Consider the following 18,482-nt stretch of genomic DNA (forward strand, 5'->3'; position numbering starts at 1 on the left):
CAAATTTCTTTATTTCACTGTTTATAAAAATATATATGCCTGTTCTTATTCATGTGAGTATTCATGGTTTTTCTCCAATCTTTTAATAGCAAGTTCGATATCTTCTGATCATAATAACATCCTAGTTATTTGGGCACTAGACATACCACGTATATAAGGAATAAGGATATGAGTAAGGGTAATAAAATACTAATGTCTATAAATGAACTTCTCAGCTTAATTTGTTAATGCGAAAGTTAATTTAACTATTGTATCTTATGATATTTGGTGAATAGATATTGGAACAACTACTTACATAAGTGTCACTATATAAGATTGTATAAGTAGTTAATTGTCAAATGACGGTGAAAGGTACATCTATATAGATAATGACAAAAAGCTAGAATGACAACTATAGGTCTTTTTAGACTTTGTTTAGGAATCAATGTATTTTTAAATTTTAAAAATACACTCATAGTACTGTCATTTAGATGAAACTTAGTTTCCATTTCTTGTTTGGACAACTCCGAAAATTCTTATTCATTTAGAAATTGAACATTTAATATTTTCCAAAATTCCATTATGATTGGTATTGATTCATTAATTGAAAAGATGTATAAGTTAAACACCATAACTCCTGGAAATAACTTGATAGTACATAGTAGAGGTACAAAATATAATTTGATTAATGAGAATTCATTAACATTGTGGCATAGGTTGTTGGTGCAATCAACCTTCATAGTTTTAATATTTGACAATGTACTTAACTCTGGTCAATTTGACCAAGGGTTGATCCAAATAAGACCTAATGTTTGAATGTAAGTGAAGTCTAGTCAGCTTAAAGTTAACTAGATGACTAATAAGGAGAAGTCTAGTCAGGACTAGATAACTTGCAAAGGAAGTCCTAACTAAATGTTATGCAAAGGAACTTGCGTAACCTCCAGTTAGGATTAGTCATTCGGTAGATTTCTCACATGTCTAACCACCAGTTAGGATTAGTCATCCGATAGACTTCTCACCTGTTTAATCTCCAATTAGAAGTTTCCCTTGCCTAACTTCTAATTAGGACTAGTCACTCGGTAGACTTCTCACTTGTCTAACCTCTAGTTAGTGTTATATTTGAAAGATGTCCTAAAGTAATTGCCTTATGGTTGTACTATTTATTGAATAAATAAAGATTCACTATTTGAGTGTACATATATAATGTATGTGATTGGATCTTAAACTCACTTACTGAATGCCTATAATACGATTCATAGCATGAGAAGACTTGTGATTGGATCACAACTAATGAACATCTCTACATGTGTAATTATGAATGTATTGAAATCTTCCCATGTCAATGAATTGATGTATTCAGACATCATTGATTCTGTGAGACTAGAATGAGCTATACTTCTTGGTCTAAACAAGCAGTTGTTCCTACTGATTAGAGATATTAGGATGTCGAGAGTGAAATGTGAATGCTAGTTATGGTAACTAGTTCATTAAACTGACATGTTGTAAGACTTTATATGGTTCTCGACATATATGGATATGTCAATGAAACTCTTACTGTAGCTTAAGTGTAAATTCCCATTGACTTGAGGTATTCAAGTCACCTTGGTCATGGAGACTTATACTTTGACATCCTAAGCAAGCATCTTCTTGAAGGTGTGACCCCGGGATGATTGGATATAAGTTATAATGTCCAAAGATTTTTGTATAGCCAATAAAGGATTCATTATTTTTTACAAGGAGATGTAATCCTATAACCACTTATCAAGATTGTTCCTCAAAGTCTCTGATTAAAACATCACATGTTAAGAGTATTGTACTCTTGGACATATGTACGAGTAATTTGAATATGCATGATGAAGAATTATTACTTGGGCTAGGTGTGACATAGTCAGCCTAGTGGGAATAGACACATATACCATGCCCTGAACCAAGTGGGTATAAGACGAGTAAAAGGAACGAGACACAGTTCACTGTAATTACTGGAAGGTTCAGAAGTGGTTTTGAAATCAACCATTTGCTTTTTTTGATCAATTGGAGGTTATGGTATATTATTAGGTGACACTCATGATCAATCCATAATAATTAGGACTTTTATCCGAAGGATTTAAAATAAGTTTGAGAATTGGATTATCAAATCGAGAGAGATTAAGTCTGGTTAGACCAGATGAAGGGCAAATATAGAAGATACTTTGTTGGAATGGAAGCACGGATGAGATACATTTTTTGAAGACAGGATGAACCCTCTTTGGTTTAATGATAAACTAAATTGGTTTGGTTTTAATTAAAAGAGGTTTGGTTATTGAACCAAGAAATTTGGTTTTGAACTAACTTGATTAGGTCTTGAATCATACTTAAGGCTATTGGTATGGTTTGTGGATTAATGGATAGGTTTTGGACTTGCTTCTCAAACCCGTTAAGGAGATCTATATAATGATATGGATTAGAGAGAAATGCATAGAAGTTGATTAAAACCTAAAAGTTAGGTTTTTCATCAAAACCCTCTCCCTCTCCTCTCCTTGTCGCCACCAACCACCAAGGGGGACAACCCCCTTGTGCCGCCGTCTAGCCACAAGAGAGGCCATCCACCAGCTACCCATTCCCTTTTGGGGAGCCTCCTTCCTCCAGAGGCAAGCCCAACCGGCTAGAGTAGCTTGCGTCGTTGTCCAAAGCCCAAAAGGAGTGTTGTCCCTTATTGTTTCTGTTGGTGCAAGCTGCACCAAAATCAAACCTGAGTTTTGATGTTGTCAAAGGTTCAAGTTAAGCCTTGTTATGATCTAACAAGTTGACTGAGTGTGCAGGATATTTATGTTGGAGCAATCTTGCTCAAGACATTACTCATTGTTGATGTTTGGTTAAAATAGTTTAAGCTAGGCATTAATTGTGATCTAACATAAGTATTGAGTGAGCAGATACAAAGAAAAGACCAAGTATGAAGTTTTGGCAAAAAGGAGACTTAGCATGACGGAGCCAAAGGTAGCCCTTGAAGGCAAGCGCAAGGATGAGGAGTCGTGGAGACAGAAGCATCCTAGGGGCATAAGGCTGAGGGAAGGTGCTTGGAGGCTTGAAGTCTAAGCTAAGGAAGTAAATTCAAGTGTATAAAATAATGTAAAACTGAGACGGTACAAACTGCTGAAAATTTCAGAAGTATAAGGTACCAGTCGACTGGTACTTATACCAGTCGACTGGTACTTATACCAGTCGACTGGTACCAAGGCACAGAATGGACAGAATGTCGCCAGGGTAATTGGAGGCAAGTACCAGTCGACTGGTACTGGTACCAGTCGACTGGTAGATGACCGTTATGAAGTGGCGGCTCAAAATCTCGTCAAATCTTTAGTGCCGTTAAAGCCCATCAGTCGACTGATAGGTATACCAGTCGACTGATGTCGGGAAAACTATAAAAGCAATTCTTAGAGCTTGGAGATAACTAACTGTTCTAAAACCGAAAAAGTGCTCATCAAGTAATCCTCAAGCCTACAGATACTCATACTCTTCCTTCTGATCCTAACTTTCACTTTGTAAAAGGAAGAGGAGATTGTGTAAGGGTTTCTCCACCTTCGATTGTCATTCGAGAAGGAGAAGTTTATAGTGGAACTTCATTGTGTGGGTGTGCGCGCCTTGGATTAGTCACCTCAAGGAGGTGGAGACCAAGTAAACAAAGGGAGTTAGCATTGAATTTTTGTTTTCATACTTGTTCATTTGTTTCCTTTATCTTCCACTAACAAGTTGTAGGTCAAAAGCGAAAGAAAGGCTATTCACCCCCCCTCTAGCCGAACACAAAGGTCCTAACAATTGGTATCAGAGCAAGGAACGCATCGGAAGAACTCATCGTCAACCGAAGCATCGAAATGGCGTTTCAAGAGGGATATAGCACCGCTAGACCACCCTTCTTTGATGGCAATGACTTTGCATATTGGAAAGGTAGAATGGAATACTATTTAATGAATGATATTGAGAATTGGTTTAGTGTTGTAGATGGGTTTGAAAAGCCGAAGGATGGATCAGGAGCACCTCTTCCTACCAAGGAGTGGACAAAGGAGATGGCAAAGAAGGCCCAAGCTAATGCAAAAGCCACAACAACCCTACAATGTGAACTTTCAAAGGAGCAACTAAGCAAAGTAGGACCGTTCGATTCCGCCAAAGAGCTTTGGGAGAAACTCATTGAGTTAAATGAAGGATCAAGCGAGTCAAGAAGGGCCAAGAGAGATCTTTTGTTGGGACAACTTCAAACCTTCACTATGAAGACAAATGAAACCGCAAGTCAAATGCACGGTAGATTCAAGGAAATAGTAAATGGTCTTCATGTTATAGGTGAGAAAATTGACAATAGGGACCTAGTAAGGTATGTTCTTCAATCTTTTCCTAGAACCACCTTATGGGCCTCAATGGTTGATGCGTATAAAGTTTCTAGAGACCTTTCTTTAGTTAAACTTGATGAATTATTTTGCGAATTTGAACTTCATAAGCAAGCTAATGCGGTTTCAAAAGAGAAAGGTATGGCTCTTGTTGTAGAGAAGAAGGAAAAGAAAAAGAAGAAGGAAAAGAAGGTGGAATCCTCATCATCCGAATCCGAGCAAGAATCATCGGATAGTGATGATGAAATGTCGGCAAGTGAAGTGGCTCACTATGTCAAAAAGATGATGGGAAGATCAAGAAAATTCACAAGAAAGGATGTGAAGAAGATGTTTCAACCCTCAAAAGGTAAGAGTAGCCAAAGTTCAAACTTTAATACTAATGTCACTTGTTATGGATGTAACAAGAAAGGACACATCAAGCCGAATTGCCCGGAATTAAAGAAGAAAGAAGAAAAGGAGAAGAAGAAAAAGGAGAAAAAGAAGGAAGCCATGATGGCTCAAGCTACATGGGATACACCAAGCATTGACTCATCGGATGAAGATGAGCTATACCATGTTACTCGACATATGGCCTTTATGGCTTTTGAAGAGGGCAAAGATGAATCAAGTCAAGAGGAGGTGTCAAGTGAAGAGGAGTCATCAAATGAAGAGGAATCAAGTGATGAATCGTCATCAAGTGATGATGATGAGGTAAAAGAATCTCCCAAAGTAGAATTTCTTTACAAAACTATTGCTCATCTCAAAAATGCTTTTGTTAAATCACAATCTAAGGTAAAAACCTTGAAGGGAAAGCTTAAGCTTATTAAAATTGATGCATGTTCATCTAGTGAGTCAAGCATGCTCAAGGAAGAAAATGAAAAATTGAAGAATGATGTGATTGAGTTAAGAGCATGTCTAGTGAAGTTTACAAATGGATCCAAATACTTAGATATGATCATTAGAGACCAAAGAGCCGTTTACAACAAAGTCGGTATAGGATATAGACCTAAAGAAAAGGAAGTTGCATACATGTCTCTAATTAATGGCACTAGAAGTGATAGAAACAATGTTAAGAAGAATGCTAAAGGAAAGGCAAGACAAGCTTGGGTGCCTAAGAAATATTTGAATGATATTTCCGAATCAAGTGCATGGGTACCAAAGAATTGTGTGTTTTATGTTGTCTAGGTAGAAGAGAAAAAGGATGCAAGTATGTGGATTGTGGATAGCGGTTGCTCAAGACATATGACCGGTGATGTGAGCAAGTTCTCCACAATAAACTATATAAAGAAAGGAACGGTATCATTTGGGAATAGTGGGAAGCTCAAGATTATAGGTAAAGGTACAATTGAGATATCACCCACAATTATCATTCATAAAGTCTTGTTGGTTAAAAATATGGGATTTAATTTGCTTAGTGTTAGCCAACTATGTGATGCCAGATATAATGTAGAGTTTCACCCAAATAAGTGTATAGTTAAACACAAGAATCTTGAGAATGTGATGCTAGAAGGATTTAGAAAGGCAAATCTCTATTATGTTGATCTTTCATATGCTTCTAACCCCTCTATTAAGTGTTTGATGTCAAAAGAAGAAGAGGGATGGCTATGACATAGAAGACTTGGACACATCAACATGAAGAACATAGCTAAGGTAGCCAAGATGGAGCTAGTTAAGGGGCTACCAAAAATCAAGTACATCAAGGATAAACTATGTGATGCATGCCAAGAGGGTAAGCAATCAAGGTCATCACATAAAGGTAAAACCTTAACTAGCACTTCATTACCATTAGAATTATTGCATTTGGATCTTTTCGATTGTCATAGAACACCCTCTTTAACGGGTAACAAATATTGTTTGGTAATAGTAGATGACTACTCTAGATATACTTGGGTTCATTTCTTAAAACACAAAGGGGAAACTTTAGAAACTATCATAGGGTTTACCAAGAGGGTAGAAAATGAAAAGAACATCAAAATTGATAGAATTAGGAGTGATCATGGTGGAGAGTTCGAGAATTTGAACTTTTCTAAATTTTGTTTGGATAACGGTTATAAACATGAATTTTCTTGCCCAAGAACACCTCAACAAAATGGTGTAGTGGAGAGGAAAAATAGGGTCTTACAAGAAGCGGCTAGGACCATGCTCAATGCATACTCCCTACCTAGCTATTTGTGGGCCGAAGCGGTTAATACCGCATGTTATATCCAAAATCGTATTTTGATTCATAAGTTTTTAGGGAAAACACCATTTGAATTATGGAATGACACAATTCCTACAATTCACTATTTTAGGGTCTTTGGTTGTAAGGTTTATATTCTCAATACCAAAGATGACTTAGGAAAATTTGAGCCCAAGTCTAATGAGGGAATTTTAGTTGGATACTCATCCACTAGTAGAGGATATAGAGTATACAACAAAAAGACTCAAATGGTTGAGGAATCGTCTAATGTTGAGTTTGATGAGTCTACTAGGACTTATCCTAGAAAATCCTCTATTGACAAGGATATAATTGAAAATAATCAAAACATCACTCAAGAAATGCAAAATCTACAATTAGGGGGTATTGATCTAGGGGGAGAAAGAGATGGTTCGGATGATGAAAGAAACAATGTAAACAATGATACTTCCAAAAATGATGATTCCATTACCCCAAGGACCTTAAGGCACCATCAAGATCATCCTATTAATCAAGTAGTTGGAGATGTGGCACAAGGGGTAAGGACTAGATCCTACTTTAGGGATCATACTAGTCAAATTGCTCTAATATCACAACTTGAACCAAAAATAATTAATGATGCTTTACTTGATACGGATTGGATTTTAGCAATGCAAGAAGAGTTGAACCAATTTGAAAGGAGTGATGTATGGGAGTTGGTTCCAAGACCTAATGGGAGTACAATCGTCACAACAAAATGGGTTTTTAGAAATAAGTTGGATGATCAAGGGAGAGTCACTAGAAATAAGGCTAGGTTGGTAGCTAGAGGTTTCAATCAAGTGGAAGGACTTGATTATGATGAAACCTATGCTCCGGTAGCTAGGTTAGAGTCCATCCGAATATTATTAGGATATGCCGCTTACATGGGTTTTAAACTCCACCAAATGGATGTAAAATCGACTTTCTTAAATGGTTTCATTAAGGAAGAGGTTTATGTAGAGCAACCACCCGGATTCGAAAATATAGATTGCCCAAACCATGTTTATAAGCTTAAGAAAGCATTATACGGGTTAAAACAAGCACCTCGGGCTTGGTATGAGAGACTTTCATCCTTCCTAATCTCCAAGGACTTTAGAAGAGGAACAATTGACCCAACATTATTTCTAAAGTCTAAGGATGGGGAAATTTTTGTTGCACAAGTCTATGTTGATGACATCATTTTTGGCTCAACAAATAATGAACTTCTTCATGACTTTATCAAACACATGGAAAGTGAGTTTGAAATGAGTCTTGTTGGAGAATTGAGTTTCTTTTTGGGATTACAAGTCAAGCAAACTAGCGAAGGAACCCATGTTTACCAAACCAAATTTGCTAAAGAACTTATTAAGAAATTTGGGTTGGAAAATGCAAAAGGAGCATCTACTCCTATGGGGACTAATACCAAGATAGATAGTGATCAAGAAGGGAAATTAGTTGATCCAAAACTATATAGGAGCATGATTGGTAGTTTGCTATACCTAACCGCTAGTAGACCGGACATAATATTTGCCGTAGGAATGTGTGCAAGATACCAATCATGTGCCAAAGAATCACACTTAGTAGCGGTAAAGAGAATTTTGAGATACATCAAGAGTACCCTTAATGTAGGTCTTTGGTATCCTCGGACTAGGAATTTTGAGTTGATTGGGTATACCGATTCCGATTATGCGGGTTGCAAATTAGATAGAAAAAGTACTAGCGGTGGTTGTCAATTTCTTGGACCTTCCCTTGTAAGTTGGAGTAGTAGAAAACAACCTTGTGTGGCCTTATCCACAACCGAAGCCGAGTATGTGGCCATGGGTAGTTGTGTAGCTCAATTGCTTTGGATGATGCATACTTTAGAAGATTATGAGTGTCACTATTCCAAAGTTAAGGTGTTGTGTGATAATATTAGCACCATCAACTTAACCAAAAATCCGGTGCACCACTCTAGGACAAAGCACATTGAGGTGAAGCATCATTTTATTAGAGATCATGTGACAAGAGGAGACATTGAACTACTTTATGTTGAATCTCAATCTAATCTTGCCGATATTTTTACCAAGCCTTTACCCGAAGTAGAGTTCACCTCTATTAGGAGGGAACTTGGTATGTGTCTTGTAGAATAGTGAGTATAGCATCGCATGTTTTTACATCACATTATGTTTTTTTTTTCTTCTCACATAGCCCTAAGGAGCCTTGCTTGTGTATTTCTTCAATTAGATACCATGTGAGATGTTTAGGATGATGTCTTTGGTTCAACATGTTTGTCATGATACATGACTTTGGGCCAATATGACATCTAGTCACATTAATCCTTAAGTGGACCAATCATTGGGAAGGCTTGTGCACAATTAATGTGTACATAGCTCTTTGAACATGATTGGATATTTCTTTCAAATACAAGTATCACAACCTATTGTATGAAATTTAAGATGATATGGAAAATACCATATAAAGAGGTGTAAGAAAGAAGCCTTGTTCTAATATAGGTACAACACCTATAGGGAAGTTCAAATTGGGACTTTCACTCAACGATATACTACATAATCTAACTAGTGTTAAAGCATGTGTCAATCTTAGGATCTATGATAGACATATTTTTATACATATTTTTCCTGAATAGACAAGGTTAAAATATACTTCTCCACCAAATTTGGGAATTTTTGGAGGTTGGTATAATTATCTGTAGGTTTCTGAAATTCGGGCAGAATAAGGCCAGAATTGGTATCAGTCGACTGGTTCAGGTACCAGTCGACTGGTAACAGTGACTTTTGCGAACAGAATGATTCTGTGGGTTTCTGTTTTAGGCACCAGTCGACTGATGAAAGCATCAGTCGACTGGTACTCGCGTTTTTATATATCCTTCCGCGTGCAGTGGCCCGATGGAAACCCTAGTTTCATCTGCCGCCTGCTGCCGCCTGGATTCCAGCGCGGCTCGTCGCCGTTTCTTGTCCTCTCCGGCCGCCTAAACCTCCTTCTCTTTCTCGATCTGTCCTCATCTTCCCTCATTGCTCAGTTTGTTTCTCCTGCGGCCTCTCAACGCCAGTCGGCTCGTGTCCTCACCACACCTCCTTCTTCCTCGGTTCTTCCTTGATTTCGTGGCAATGGAACGAAGGTAATCCTTCTCCCTCATCTTTTCTCAAGATCAAGTGTGATTTAACCCTAATACCTTGCTGTTTTTGCTGTTTTTGCTGTGTTTCTGTGCTCTTCTCCCTGTTTTGGGGTTACTTTTGGATCATATGCATTGCATTACCAAATTTAGGGTTAGGCAAAAACGCAGGGCTGGTGAGGGAACCTCCCGGCAGTCTGCTCCCGTTCCCTCTGGGGATCGATTCCGATCCGAAGCCGCACGACAATGATTTGCGGCTACTGATTTCGCTATGATACCCTGTCGGTATCTGAATCAGATCTATTTTACTACAATTGTACCAGATGTCATGGAGATTATTCAGTATTTTGGTTTAGATAAGTTAGTGCATTGCACGCATTTAGTCAATCTGGATTTATGTAAGGAATTCTAAACCAATTTGCATCCTAGAGGTAGTGGAGGTCATACATGGGTATCTCGTGTAGGTTGTGTCGATATTGAGTTCACTCCCAGCATTCTCCAGTCTTTTCTAGAGTGTCGGGCTTCTGAGAGCTCCTTTACGTGTTTTCCTACAGTTGTTGAGCCATTCACCGATTCACTCTCTCATTTGTCCATTGAAGTGATACATCAGTATTACTTCAATGCCCCCCGAGCTCCTCTGCGGCGCATCTTCAATGCTACCCGTATGTCTGCCCGCAGCAACATCCTTTATAAGGTTGTTATTGGGTGTATCTTACCTATAGTCACTCGGGGGCAAGCCAAGATTCGGCTGCCCCATCTGGTCATGATGTATGCTTTGGAGCACCGGCTCGACATCAACATCGCTCTTCACGTCTTTGAGTCCATCGTGCACTTCTCTAGTCCTTCTAATGAGAAGTTGTACATGCCTTACTGTCACATCTTGACGTCTTTCTTTGCTTCTCGGGGTCTCGATGTCATGAGGGGTCAACTGCATCAATTATCTAAGGACTATGATCAGATTGGGGCCCGCCAGATGTCTCTTGCAGGTATTGAGAGACGCCAGGGGGAGATGGTATGGCGTGCTCAGGAGGCGGATGATTCTAACGCTGAGGAGGCTGACGTACCTCCTCCTGCATTGGCACCGCATCCAGTCCCTTTGACTGTCGAGGCTCGATTGACTCAGCTGGAGGAGACAGTACGCCAGGGGTTTCAGGAGTTTCGGGGGTTCCGGCAGGATTGGACTGCTTCTCAGCAGCGTCAGGCGGATATGTATGCGATGCTGCAGCGCTGGGATCTGACATACCAGGCTCCTCCACCTCCTCCCAGTGATGATCACTAGGACTATGATTCTGGTTTTCTTTGTGTGTTGGTGTCGAGATGTGTTTTGGCTTCGACAGTGCTATATTCTGTTCATCTCGAACATTTAGCTTCCTGACTATGATGTACGCCTGGTGTTATGACATTATGTGACTAGTGCTTATTTTCTTTCATTGCTGCTTCTTTTTCTCTTTCTTGCTGGTTTATAAGCTCCTTTATATTCGCATATGTCTTCTTTTATTATCTGTCATTTGTTTCTTCCTATCACTTGCTCTTAGACGATATCATGGATTAAGGGGAGTTGTAGCTTTTTGTGTGTGGCAAAAAGGGGGAGATGTGGATATCTTAAGTTAGATATTTTGTATGCTTATGCTTCATTCATGATTCATGTTATATGAAGATATTTTGTATGCTTATGCTTCGTGAATATCATCATACTTTCTAGATGTTGTATATTTAAAGACCTAACTTAAACACATTTTGCCAAACATCAAAAAGGGGGAGATTGTTGGAGCAATCTTGCTCAAGACATTACTCATTGTTGATGTTTGGTTAAAATAGTTTAAGCTAGGCATTAATTGTGATCTAACATAAGTATTGAGTGAGCAGATACAAAGAAAAGACCAAGTATGAAGTTTTGGCAAAAAGGAGACTTAGCATGACGGAGCCAAAGGTAGCCCTTGAAGGCAAGCGCAAGGATGAGGAGTCGTGGAGACAGAAGCATCCTAGGGGCGTAAGGCTGAGGGAAGGTGCTTGGAGGCTTGAAGTCTAAGCTAAGGAAGTAAATTCAAGTGTATAAACTAATGTAAAACTGAGACGGTACAAACTGCTGAAAATTTCAGAAGTATAAGGTACCAGTCGACTGGTACCAAGGCACAGAATGGACAGAATGTCGCCAGGGTAATTGGAGGCAAGTACCAGTCGACTGGTACTGGTACCAGTCGACTGGTAGATGACCGTTATGAAGTGGCGGCTCAAAATCTCGTCAAATCTTTAGTGCCGTTAAAGCCCATCAGTCGATTGATAGGTATACCAGTCGACTGATGTCGGGAAAACTATAAAAACAATTCTTAGAGCTTGGAGATAACTAACTGTTCTAAAACCAAAAAAGTGCTCATCAAGTAATCCTCAAGCCTACAGATACTCATACTCTTCCTTCTGATCCTAACTTTCACTTTGTAAAAGGAAGAGGAGATTGTGTAAGGGTTTCTCCACCTTCGATTGTCATTCGAGAAGGAGAAGTTTATAGTGGAACTTCATTGTGTGGGTGTGTGCGCCTTGGATTAGTCACCTCAAGGAGGTGGAGACCAAGTAAACAAAGGGAGTTAGCATTGAATTTTTGTTTTCATACTTGTTCATTTGTTTCCTTTATCTTCCACTAACAAGTTGTAGGTCAAAAGCGAAAGAAAGGCTATTCACCCCCCCTCTAGCCGAACACAAAGGTCCTAACAATTTACTCAACCGCGAAAGCCCTAGCTGGAGGCTAGGCAGAAAAGTCTTAGTAGATTGTGGAACCCAGGTGCAAATCCAAGCAGGTCAAGGGGACTCAATGCTTGGTGGTATGATCGAGAGGTCTGGAGGGCCGAAGATCGAAGGAAAGTCCTTGGGAGCCAATCAAGGCTAAGTGAAAAGTCCAAACTAGATATGGAGGATCAGAGTTTGGCAGGTGGGTTGAGGTAAACAAACTGGAGGAGCGACAGTGAGGTCGGGTTCCCGAAGGGAACAACCTTAGGTCGCTGATCCAACTGAAGAAACCGGGAAGGTTTCCAAGTTGAGATCAAGACAGTTCTACTGTCTATATTACTCATGCATTATATTACTGTGCTAACACTTGTTTTGCAGGAATATTGTTTAAACTCTATTTTGCAGATTCGGCCTGATCGGTCGACCGAACAGGAGGATTGGTTGACCGAACCAACTTAACTCAGACCAGAGATCAGTTCAGATCAAACTGAGTCAAAGTCAGATCAAAGCTTTATCGGTCGACCGAACCGTAAGATCGGTCGATCGAACCATGATGACTCAGCCTAGCCAGTTCATCAGCACCGATCAGCAGCAAAGGAAAGAAGGGTTGATCGGTCGACCGAACTCAGGGATCGGTCGACCGATCCAATCAAAATTAATTGCACCATTAATGAAGATTTCTGCAGATTTCGACGAACAGGGAAATTGACTGTTCGGTCGACCGAACTATTAAAGATCAGTAAATGCAAAAGATCGAGCCAGCTTCGGACTTCAGCCAGAATGGAAGGGAGCAGGTTCGGTCAACCGAACAGAGGGATCGGTCGACCGAAAGTCCAAAATTCTTATAAAACATGCTCGAAGCCAGAAGCGTGTACACGACTTTCTGATAAAAAATTTCTGCTCTGTGAACAACTCGTCTTCATCAGCTCAACAAGCTACTGCATCCTAAAGTGCCGACCTAAGCTCCATCTACAATTTCGTTGTCGGTATATTTTAATTAAAGCTTGCATTGTAATTTCTTTTAAAGCAAGATAGTAGTGTGTTACTATCTTGCTCCATTGTACGATTCACTTCTTTCCGAGAATTTCGGAAAGAAGGATTATAATGCCTTGCTCACCGGTGCGATCAAGGACCGCGAGCCTTCGAGTAGGAGTCGAGCTAGACTCCGAATGAAGTAAATAACCTTGTCTCATTTATTATTTCCGCTGCACGACTTTGATATAAAAGAAAAAAAATAGTTTTTTAAAGGAGCGATATTCACCCCCCCTCTATCGCTTCAAACAATCTATCAATTGGTATCAGAGCTGGTTAGCTCTGAAATTTCTTAACCGTTTTTCAAAGTATTTTTTAAAAAACTTTTTCTCTTTTCTTCAATTTATTTTCTTTTAGAATATTCTTTTCTTCAAACACTACTAATCCCAAGACGAAAGTCTTGGAAATATTTTTGTTCTTTAACTTTTTTTTGCAAGGATGTCGAACTCATATCAAGAAGGCTATAGTACGGTTCGACCTCCACTATTCAAAGGAGAGAATTTCAGTTACTGGAAGAATATGATGGAGTGCTACTTAAAGTCCGACATTGAGCTCTGGTTCACGGTCTTGAAAGGCTATACTCCTCCAATGAAGGACGGAACAATCCTAGAACCAGAAGAATGGACACCTCAGATGATCAAGAAGGCACAACTGAACTACAAAGCAATCAATACCATTCAGTGCGGACTCACGATGGAGGAGTTGAATAGACTTGGTCCCTACGACAACGCCAAAGAATTATGGGACTCGATAGTCAAACTACACGAATGAACGAACGACTCGAAGGTAAACAAACGAGATATACTTTTAAATAATTTGTTAAATATAAAAATGTTTCTTGGAGAGACCGCCTCGCAACTACACGCTCGACTGAAAGACATCCTCAACGGTCTTCACCTGATCGGACACAATCTCGAAAATCGCGACACAATAAGGTATGCTCTGAACGCCTTTCCAAGGAATACTTTGTGGGCATCAATTGTAGATGCATACAAAGTTTCTAAGGATCTTTCAATTCTTAAGTTAGATGAGTTATTCTGTGAATTAGAACTATACGAGCAATCTAACATGAGCCATGGCGAGAAAGGTGTTGCTTTGTATGCAGGGCCGAGCAAGGAGACAAAATCAAAAACAAAGATCGAGTTAGAAAGCGAATCAGACCCTGACTCAACCAATGAAGAAGAATTAGTCAACATGGTCCGAAGACTGTTGACTAAGAAGAAGTTTAGAAGAAGCTCCAAAAAGACTACCAAACCAGATCCAAAACAAATCAGAAATGATTTGTTATGGATGCAACAAGAAGGGGCATTTCAAAAAAGAATGCCCAAATCGGAAAGAAGAAAGACCCAAATCGACAAGACGGAAGAAGGCTCTTCAAGCGACATGGGACGAAACTTCTTCCGACGCGGAGCAAACGAAGCACTCGAGTCACCTTGCATTTATGGCAAGAAACGAAGATTCCGAGTCCGAGTCCGATGAAGAATACGAGTCCGAGATCGACCTCGATTCCGAGAGAAGCCCCGGATCGGAAGATCCGAATATGGTAACGATTTATTCAAAGTCAAATTTACTTAAAGTAGTTAAATGTTTGTTTAACAAATTAGCAAAATCGGAAAAACAAAATAACTTGTTACTTAAGGAAATAGACCACCTTAAGCAACAAGTTAACTTGAGTGACTCGACTAACCGAGTTCAAGTCGGAACTTCAACTCAAGTTGAAAAACTTGAGGAAGAAAATTCTGATTTGAAAGGTCAAGTCGAGCGACTCAAGAAGACGTTGGAAAGGTTCGAAATGAGATCCAAGTGTCTAAATATGGTACTTGGATCGCAACAAGCCGTGTACAACAAATCGGGACTCGGTTACAAACCCAAACAAACAAACAAATCATACTTATCCTTAATCAGTCAAAATACTAGAAGGCAAGTCCAAGCATGGGTTTAAACAAAACAGTTAATCAAACCAATTAAACCAAATTTCTACTTGGTTCCCAAGAGTCAAGTCCATTACTTAGATAGACCTTATCTAAGCTATGACTCAGGGGGAGCAACTAGAAAAACAATTCAACCAACTTAATTAAAACAAACTCAATACTTAGGATTAGGATTATTAGAACGGTTAGATGAAAAAGGTTTACCAAACCCTATAACATAGCACCGGAATGGATTGGGATGATAGTACGTCAAGGAAACTCTGTCGAAGGCATGTCTAGGTTGAATATGGAATTCTACCTGGTGCACTAGACTTAGTGGATCTGACCGAAGCTACCCCAGTCAAACATGGGCTAGTTAGACCAAAATTTAGTATTAAGTTTTTTGGGCAGGAACAGTTTGGAAAATCTTCAGCAAGTGGTCTAATAATATTCAAGTAGGCCAAATGCCTCGCCACTGAACTGAAACTTATCCTTAGGACGCCTGCTTGATTAACCCAAAGCTAAGTTTGAATCTAACATTAGTTCAATAACCTCTTTCAATAAATTAATTCTAATTCAAACTAAATTAATTCAAAACTAATTCAAGTTAAAACTTAATTCAAACCTAACTCTATTCTAACTTAATTCAAACCTAATTCAAATCTAATTCAAACCAAATTATTTTAAACTTATTTTAAATTATTTTAAAACTTATTAAAAATTATTTTATTAAAAATTATTTTAAACTTATTAAAAATTATTTTAAACTTATTTTAAATTATTTTAAAACTTATTAAAACTTATTTTATTAAAAATTATTTTAAACTTATTAAAAATTATTTTAAACTTATTAAAAATTATTTTAAAACTTATTAAAAATTATTTTATTAAAAATTAATTTAAACTTAATTAAAAATTATTTTAAACTTAATTTAATAATTATTTTAAACTAATTAAAAATTAATTTCAACTTATTTTAAAAATTATTTTAAACTTATTTTAAATTCATTAAAACTTATTTTAACTTATTAAATTTTTTTAAACTTATTAAAAATTATTTTAACTTATTTAAAATCATTTTAAAAACGTAATTAAAATTATTTTAAAACTTACTTAAAATTACTTAAAACTATTAAAAAAAAAAAAATTAAAGATCCGTCGACCGAACAATTGGTTCGGTCGACCGAACCCTTTTTATGCCACATGAAGACTGATTCAGTTATTCGGTCGACCGGACCGGTTTATCGGTCGACCGAAAAGATAAAATCTCATCCGTTCAACTACCCTTCACCTTCCCTATATCCGTGCCAAAATTAAAGTTTCGGTCGACCGAACAGTTTTATCGGTCGACCGAACGTCTGCTCACCGGTCAAAAGGACGAGAGATTTAAGGGATCGGTCGACCGAACCCTTGATCGGTCGACCGATCATCTTCTATATAAGCAGAAGCGGGCAACCCTCACAACTCATCCAAATCCATTCCTCTACTCTTCTATCTCTTATACTATTCGCCGATTCCAGCCTCTTCCCATCCGAAAATGTCTCGGTAACTTCCTTTTATTCTATTCCTTTTAATATTTTTGTGCAAGTTACTTATTGCATTTTATTTTTTATAGTGAGAAAAGTAGAGCTATTGCACAAAGAGAGGCTAGCTCTCTTAATCCTAGCCAAGATCCTAGGTTCTCTACCGAAGAATTGCGTCTATCTTTTCCTACTAAAAAATTTAAGGTTATAGGTACTCGTTGTTTGGATCTCCAATTCTATCAAACCTTTTGTCCTGAGGTCATAGAGATCAATCAACACTATCAACTTGATAGCATCATCTTTTGTAGACATGCATACAATCCTATTCTCTGTTCGGAATTTTACCACAACTTGTGCGAGCTTGACCCCCATCACTATAGGACTAGGGTCGCCACTAGAGATATGTTATTTGATTTGGACATGTTCCTTCGATTTCTACGGATCCGATCTTCGGTCAACCGTCTCTTTTTTAGTGCGTCCCTTCCAGATCCGTTACTTGCTCCTTTCTCTCATCTGACTCTAGACCTCATGTATGCTGACTTCTTTGAGGGACCTTGTCCTAAAAAGATTTCAATTGTACCCCTTAGTCCAAGAGACAACGCTCTTTATAAGATGATCGTGTCTTGCATTTATCCTTTATCATCTGGAGATCAGGGCATTTTGCGTCCAGTTCATCTTTTTCTAATGTACGCCCTTAGACATAGACTAGACTTTGACCTAGGCTACTTGGTATTCAGATCTATCATTTACTATTCAGGGTACAACACTTCATTTAAGGTTCATATGATTTAGTGTCATGTTCTCACCGCTTATATTGCCAATCTCGGAGTAGGGGTTCATCGAGGCGAGTTGATTGAGTTGTCTGACTTTGATCTTGTCGGGGTTAGGCAATTATCCTTGGCTGGGATTAAGACTAGCGCCGAGGGGCTTGTGTATAAACGAACTCATCCACACTACATTCCACCGGCTGTCGATGATCCTATTGCTGAAGATGATCCGATTCTAGTTCCTGCGCCTTCTCCTGTATTTATTGATCCTGGATTCGCCATGACGCCTTGCTTTGATTTTGCTCAGAGCAGTTCACATGCTCCTCCTCCTCCGACCAGTGACTTCTTTACCCGTCTTCATGATGATATTTTTAGTCGATTTGACTCCTTAGAGACGAAGATGGATGATCAGTACAGCTCTCTTCAGGGACAAATTGCAGATTTTCGTCAAGAGATGATCGATCGTACTGATGCTTTAGGGAAGGAGCAGCAGAGGCTATTTGACTATTATCGAGATGATGCGGATGATGAGTGACTTTAGGATTTATTATTTCTGACTTATTGTATCTATTGACTTAGACTATGACTTTGTTTAATCTTAAGTACTTTTTCGTTATTCATGTCTTTTGGTAAATTTTTGTAGAATAGGTTCTTTGATTTTAAAAATTCCTACTTAGTTTATTTTTCAAATTTATTTTTGTAAAAATCCCCATTTCAAATTTTTGTTTCAAAATTCTTTGAAATTATTTTTCATTTTCTGGAATAGCCTAGGTTTTACCGTAGAATTGCATGATCCTATAGTTCTAGGAGCCAGCATCTCACAAGCACATTAGGATCCCTTGTTTGTAAACTTAGAATGGGTGAGATGCTTAGGTCTTAGCCCTAGATTTCAGATGCTTATGTCAGTGCATCGCTATAAATCTGGGCTTTA

This window comes from Zingiber officinale, chromosome 1B, assembly GCF_018446385.1.
Source record: "Zingiber officinale cultivar Zhangliang chromosome 1B, Zo_v1.1, whole genome shotgun sequence".
In the NCBI taxonomy this organism is placed as follows: Eukaryota; Viridiplantae; Streptophyta; class Magnoliopsida; order Zingiberales; family Zingiberaceae; genus Zingiber; species Zingiber officinale.